Source organism: Arachis ipaensis, chromosome B07 (genome assembly GCF_000816755.2).
Source record: "Arachis ipaensis cultivar K30076 chromosome B07, Araip1.1, whole genome shotgun sequence".
Taxonomy (NCBI): domain Eukaryota; kingdom Viridiplantae; phylum Streptophyta; class Magnoliopsida; order Fabales; family Fabaceae; genus Arachis; species Arachis ipaensis.
The window spans coordinates 68,446,457-68,453,790 of record NC_029791.2 but is presented as its reverse complement, the minus strand read 5'-3'; positions in this window follow the sequence as shown (position 1 = coordinate 68,453,790).

Here is a 7,334-nt window from a genome sequence, read left to right as displayed (position 1 = left end):
ACTTAAACCGCACTATTTTTGGCCCAGAAACCTTTTCCAAGAGTGGCGTTTAAGTTGCAGTTTAAGCTTAAACTGCAGCTTAAACGCCAGACACTTCCAGTGAGGCCTTTTGTAGAAGCACGTTTAAGCTTCAGTTTAAGGTTAAACTGAAGCTTTAACGTGGAAATGGAAGAAGGCAGCCCTGGAGAGTCATGTAGTCGAACACGTTTAAGCTTTAGTTTAAGGTTAAACTGAAGCTTAAACGTGGAGATAGGAAGGGTAGCCCTGGAGGTCGAACACGTTTAAGCTCCAGTTTAAGGTTAAACTGGAGCTTAAACGTGGAAGAGGAGGAAGCCATCCTGGAGGTCGAACACGTTTAAGCTCCAGTTTAAGGTTAAACTGGAGCTTAAACGTGGAAGCTGAGAAAGGTAGCCCTGGAGGTGTCGAACACGTTTAAGCTCCAGTTTAAGGTTAAACTGGAGCTTAAACGTGGAAGCTGAGAAAGGTAGCCCTGGAGGTGTCGAACACGTTTAAGCTCCAGTTTAAGGTTAAACTGGAGCTTAAACGTGGAAGCTGAGAAAGGTAGCCCTGGAGGTGTCGAACACGTTTAAGCTCCAGTTTAAGGTCAAACTGGAGCTTAAACGTGGAATGGCTCCCTGGTGCACTTCCCACTTCTGGCGTTTAACCTCCAGTTTAAGGTTAAACTGGAGGTTAAACGTGGAACTGCCCCCCTTGGTATCCTTCTCACTTCTGGCGTTTAACCTCCAGTTTAAGGTTAAACTGGAGGTTAAACTTCAATTCCAGCATTTCTTAGCCTTCATGATTCTGGCGTTTAAGCTCCAGTTTAGGCTTAAACTGGAACTTAAACTACCAAGCCATATAATGCTGGAAAAATCATCCAAACAATTGCATCAAAGTCTTGCAAAATTTCATGAGAAATCTTCCATTCATAGTATTCAAGTAATATAACTAAAAACTCATGGAATTTGCATCAAAATCATATTGTTTGGATGGTTCATTGCTTTGTTATTCCTTTTAACCATCTTGGTTACTTTAAGCTCAAGAAAATGCATAAAACCACTAAAACTTAACAGAAAAATACTAGTGAAACTAGCCTAAGATGCCTTGGCATCAGCGAGCTCGGCACAGATGGCTTCGGCGGAACCTGAGAGGACCCTTCCCCATCCACCTTGGCCGAGACGTTTAAAGCCGCCGTAGCCTTCCTCACCTTCTTAAAGGCCTTCATAGAGTCGTTGTTTTTTGCCATCTCTGAAAAATAGAAATCAACCACAAGAGCATGTTACAGACTAGAAAAGGAAGAAAGCAAAGCAAAAATAAAGATACACAAGATATACCAAGCTCAGTTCGGATAAGGGAAGGATACCCCAAGAACTTCTTGGTATCAAGATGGGGAGGCTCCCCCCAAATATCCTCCAAGACATTTACAAAGACCTGCTCGACCTCGTCCAACATCTCCCAGGTGTACCGGGATACCACTACGTTCTTCTGCCACTCTAAAGGAAAGCGGGGTTCGTTATTCTCATCCAAAAAGAAAGGCCGAGCTCCTTCAACAGCCCAGACCTTAAAGAAGTAATTCTTAAAATCCCGAAAAGATTCATCATACATAGAAAAAACCTTGTGCCCCTGGGTAGACCTAAAAGAAATCCAAGAAGCCTTCTTCTTGGTAGTTTCAGGCTTGGTCAACATAAAAAGATACAAAAAGAGAGTTTGAGAAGGAGTAACAACAAATTCTCGACAAACCAACTGAAAAATCTTGATAAAACCCGAAGAATTTGGATGAAGCTGAGAGGGGGCAACATTACAGGACCGTAACAGGTCAGTTTCAAAAGAAGTAAAGGGAAGGGTGATGTTCATTTGGCTAAAAAAGAAATCATATGCATAGAAAAAGGGACGCTCCCCCTGAGTCAGGACAGGGAAGCAAACCCTATCGTCAGAATCAGGTGCTACCAACTCGTAATTGTTCTCCTGATCTCCACTGGTACAAATTTGGTGATGTTTTCTAAGCTCTATGCAAAATTCAAAATTGGCTAAAGAAACACACAGCAACACAAAGGAGTCCAACCAATCAGACATCCCCTCAGGAACCTTAGAAGATGCCTCAACAATAGTTTTGCGAGAAAACATGGCCAACTAGTCCTACAAACAAGAAAAGAAGATTGGATTACTAAAAAATATCTCGGACGAAACCAAAACAACTCGGCCAACATAACCCAGCGCAGTACAAGTAACAAAAGGAAACCCCAGGACTCACATCAAAAAGATCCAGGGGCATTCTTTGGAGGCAGTTAACAGGACAAGGATTCAGGAAAACCTACAAGCTCACATCTCGATACATCATAACAGGAAAACAATAAACCATTTTTTGTTCTGCAACTAAAGCGACACTTTGAAAAGAAGACTACAAGCCACAAATCAAATAAAACCATCAAAATAAACTACCTCCCAGACTCACCATCCCAGTTTGATTAACAAACAAAGCTACCAAGCAACAAAATGTATCAAGAAGAAATCATCAAAGACGCAATCCTTTTTCAGAGAAATAAAATCCCCCCAAACAAACAAAGAAAATCAAAATAAGCATCGTTATCTTCTACAAAGTTCAGTAGCAAGGAAAGCTATCAACAGGGCAAAATCAAGGGGCAATCTTTTCAGAAGCAAACAAGTGCAGTTCACAAAACTGAAGCATTAAAGAACAACTAGAAGCAACAACAAAACATACAAAGCCCTAAAAAGCCTCAACAGAAATACCAGGAGTATGCATAAAGACGAAAAGGAAGCCAGAAAAAATATACCACAGTAACGAACAAAAAGGTTCAAGCTTTCCAACATACATTCAGTCAGAATCAAAGCTTTACCAGAAAAAATGATGAGAACAATAAAAAGAAGAACCAACCTGAACAAAGGAAGAAGCTTCGAAGAAGATGGAATCCGGAGTCGCCCTTTCACAGTAAAGAAAACACTAATCGCCAAGAATATGTCGCAGGGAAGAAATGCGAAAACTGCAAACTTCAGAAAACAGAAAGAGAGAAAGAAAAGGGAAGTTACGGAGAAGAGAAACCATTTTTTCTGAGTGTGAAAGTCAAAATAGAGATGCCAAGGGAAACGGGGCAATTAAAAACCAATTAATGAGGGTATTAAACCCTCACGTATTCCCAAGGCTATCCGACCCGGGATGTTTACCGACAAGGTGGCCGACCTCTTCAGGTTAGACTATCCGACCTCTTCTCAAAAAGCTCAGCCAAATTGTCAGGAAAGCCCAGTAAAGGGCCCAAATAGAGGAACACAACCCAAATCCAAAGGCAGCCCAAGCCTATAGAGATAAGGGCAGTTCCCTTGAAGATAAGATGACCCCACTCAAAGATAAAGATAAGATAAGATAACTAACTTATCTTATCTAAAAAGGTCAATCCACACCATTATAAATACACTGGAGCACCCAAGTATAACTCATACTCTAATTCTACTAAAAACATGGTTAATACCCTTGCTAACTTAAGCATCGGAGTCCCTTGTAGGTACCCCCACCCTCCGGTGATGAAGGATCAGTAGTGCAGCCAAGCTCAACAAGTCGGATACGATAGCTCCGGCCTCCACTCAAAGCTGGACACGTCATCTCCGATCAACACAGAAGATCTCGTCCGAGATCGACCTACAGTTTCAGGTAACCCTCAGAACAGGCACCCTTTGGAGGCAGTAACAAGGCAAGAATCCAAAAAGAAAGAAATCGACAGTCTATCCCCTAACATCTCTCAACAAGAAAATACAATCCTTCTCTGGCAATGACACTCCACGCAAAACAGCAAGAAAGTCATCATCACCAACAAAAAACACCAAGGTTACAACCTTTCCTAGTAACAGTTTATCATCAAAGCTACAAAAAGTTTTCAAAGTTATAACCTCAATCTACCAATAAATCTGCAAAAACTAAGACTTTGATCAGGAGGATTGTTCCGAGGGTTAACTGAAACTGAAGGTCGATCTCGGATGAGATCTGCGATGGTAGTTGGAGCTATCGTGTCCAACTTGTTGGATCTGGTGGAGCTATAGATGCTGCTGATCCTTGGTCACTGGAGGGTGGTGGTACCTGCAAGAGACTCCGATGCTTAAGTTAGCATGGGCTTTAAGCAGGTTTTTAGTAGAATTAGAGTATGAGTTATACCTGGGTGCTCCGGTGTATTTATAGTAGTGTAGAGTGACCTTTCTGGAGATAAGATAGTTATCTTATCTTATCTTAACTTTAAGTGAAGTCATCTTATCTTCTAGGGATCTGCCTTATCTTTCTAGGCTTTGCCGCCTTTGAATTTGGGCTGTGCTCGTTTATTTGGGCCTACTTTGGGCTCTCCTGGCGATTTGGCCGAATTCCTTGGGAGGAGGTCAGGTAATCCTGACCTGAAGAGGTCAGTCGACTTGTCTTCAATCAGCCCGGGTCATACAGCTCGACCCCAAGCATGAACAGTGCCCCTGCTTGAGCTCGGTCTTTCTTTCGAGGTCGTGTCTTTGCTAGACTTTGACCCCTTTTGGGGAAGTCGAGCTCGAGCATTTTTGTTCTGTCGATCCCGTTTTGTAGAGCTCCTCATGGGTTTTTGAATGCAGAGCATTTTGTCTCACTCCTTTTTAATTGCAAAGCGCATTTTGCGTTCCCTTGGAAACGTATGCAAGTTTAAATACTCTTTAACTCTTCGCCGTTTTCCTTTAATTTCCCTCTTTGTATCTTCATTTGAATTTCAAAGCCTTTTCCCTTAGTTTCTCTTCTCTTTGCTTACTGCAACTTTGCCCTTCTCCTTACCTTTCTGTTTCTGGGCCTTTGTGTCTTTTTCTTCCTCACCTGCAAAGGCGATTGTTGGCGTCGTTTTCGTCATTGTTTTATCATCTCCTCTCCATTGCAGGTTGGCTTTTCATCTTCTCTCTCTCTTTTACTTTTCACGTAGTTATTTTTATTGCTTGTTTTTGTTTGGGGATGAATAAAGTTTTGATCTTTGTTTGGATTTGGAAAGTTTGAATCTTGTCTGCGTCGTTGTGCCTGCGCGCTTTGATGGGTTTCTTTGATTTGTTGCTTGTTTCTGCCCCTTTTACTTGATTTCTTTATGCGTAGATCTTCTTCTGTTTGTATTTTGGAGTAATTGACTGTGAATTTGAAAAAAAGGTTGCATCTTTTTTGATGATTTCTGCATGCTTGGTGTTCCGAGGGTTACCTGAAACTATAGGTTGATCTCGGACGAGATCTTTTGTACCGGTCGGCGCTGTTGTGTCCGACTTGATGATGGTGGCCGGAGCCGCCGTGTCCGACTTGTTGGACTTGGTGGCAGTGCTGATCCTTCGTCACCGAAGGAGGGTGGTACCTGCAAGGGACTCCGATGCTTAAGTTAGCAAGGGTATTAAGCAGGGTTTTAGTAGAATCAGAGTATGAGTTATACCTGGGTGCTCCAGTGTATTTATAGTAGTGTGGAGTGACATTTCTGGAGATAAGATAAGTTATCTTATCTTATCTTTGAGTGAAGTCATCTTATCTTCAAGGGAAACTGCCTTTATCTTTCTAGGCTTTGGCTGCCTTTGGATTTAGGTCGAGTTCCTTTATTTGGGCCTCTATTGTTGATTTGGCCGATCTCTTTAAAAAGTGATCGGGGATTCCAGACTTGGACAGGTCGGTCGCTTTGTCATTGATCATCCGGGTCAGACATCACGACCCAGGGTGTGAACAGTGCCCCTGCTCGAGTACGGTCTTCCTTTTGAGGTTGAGCCCTTAGATTTAGAACTTTTCTCTGGTGAAGCCGAGCTCGAGCATTTGTCGACTTTCTTTTTTGTAAAGTTTTCCTTTGAATATAGAGCATTTTTTTTCTTTTAATTTTTTGAAACAAACGTTCCTTTATTCTTTTGAAACGCGAGTCTTTTTGCCTTGGGAACGTGCGAGGGTTTAATAACCCATTAATTCTTCTCTTTGCTATTTTCCCCTTTCTTCATTTTGAATTTAGTTTTCTTAAAGATTTGGCTTTCCGTTTCTTCTTCTCTTTTGCTCACTGTAACTCCACCCTTCTTTGTTTTTCTGTCTTTTGCCTGAGCCCTTTTTTCACACTTCTTTTCGTGGCGTCATTGGTGGTTACTGGAGCTTCCTTTGCTCGAAAGGTATTTCCGGATTTTTGCCTCTTCACCTTCAACTTTTTTCGGCACTTCCTCCTCATTCAAGTTGGTTCTTCTTTCTTTTACTTCTTTCATCGTTCTTCTTTTGTGCTTGCATTGTTCTATTCTTGGTAAAGTTTTGATCTTGCTTGAATTTGTGTTGGAAAGTTTGAACCTTTTGTATCGTCGTGCATCTTCTTGTTACTGCTCTGGGAGTATCTTGTGATTTTGAAATGGTCCTTCTGCATTTAGGGTTTCTGCATGCCATTTATTGCTTTCTAGTTTGTGTTCTTTGATATGAACTGCATGATGTTACTGAGGCTTACGAATTCTGTTTGCTTCCTCAAAAAGATTACTCCTTTGATGATTTTTGCCATGTTGGTATTTTTTTTGCTGATAAACTTTGTAGAAGATAACGATTTTCTGGTGGCTTGTTTTGATTTTCTTCTCATGTCGTCGCTTGTTTTGGAGGGGGATTATTTTTCTTTGCTGGGGGTTTTGTTGGGGTGTAACTTTGTAGACTCTTTCCTGAGTCCTTACTCTATTCCTGCCTCCAAAGGATGCCCCTGGACCTTGGTGTGTGTCTTGGGGTTTTCCTTTTACTGTTTGTATTGCTCTGAATCATGTTTGTCCGAGCTATTTTGATTTCGCCCGAGCTACTTTCGTTAGTAATCCATTTTCTTTTTCTTACTGTAGGACTAGTTGGCCATATCTTCTCGCAAAAATATTGTTGAGATGTCTTCTAAGGTTCCTGAGGGTATGTCCGACTGGCTGGACTCCCTTGTGTTGATGTGTGTCTCCGTGGTTAATGCTGAGTTCTGTGCGGAGCTTAGAAAACATCACCAAATTTGTAGAAATAGAGATCAGGAAAAGAACTATGAATTGGTAGTGCCTGATTCCGATGAAAGGGTTTGTTTTCCTGCTCTGACCCAGGGGGAACGTTCTTTATTTTATGCTTATAACTATTTTTTCAGCCAGCTGAACATTACTTTTCCTTTTACTTCCTTTAAAACTGATTTGTTGTGGTCGTGCAACGTAGCTCCATCCCAGCTTCATCCGAACTCCTGGGGTTTTATCAAGATTTTTCAGTTACTTTGCCAAGAGTTAGACATCAACCCTTCTCAGACTCTTTTTCTTTTTCTTTTTATTTTTCTAAGCCCGGGGTTTCTTCCAAAAAGAAAGCTTCTTGGATTTCTTTTCGATCTGCCCAAGGACATAAA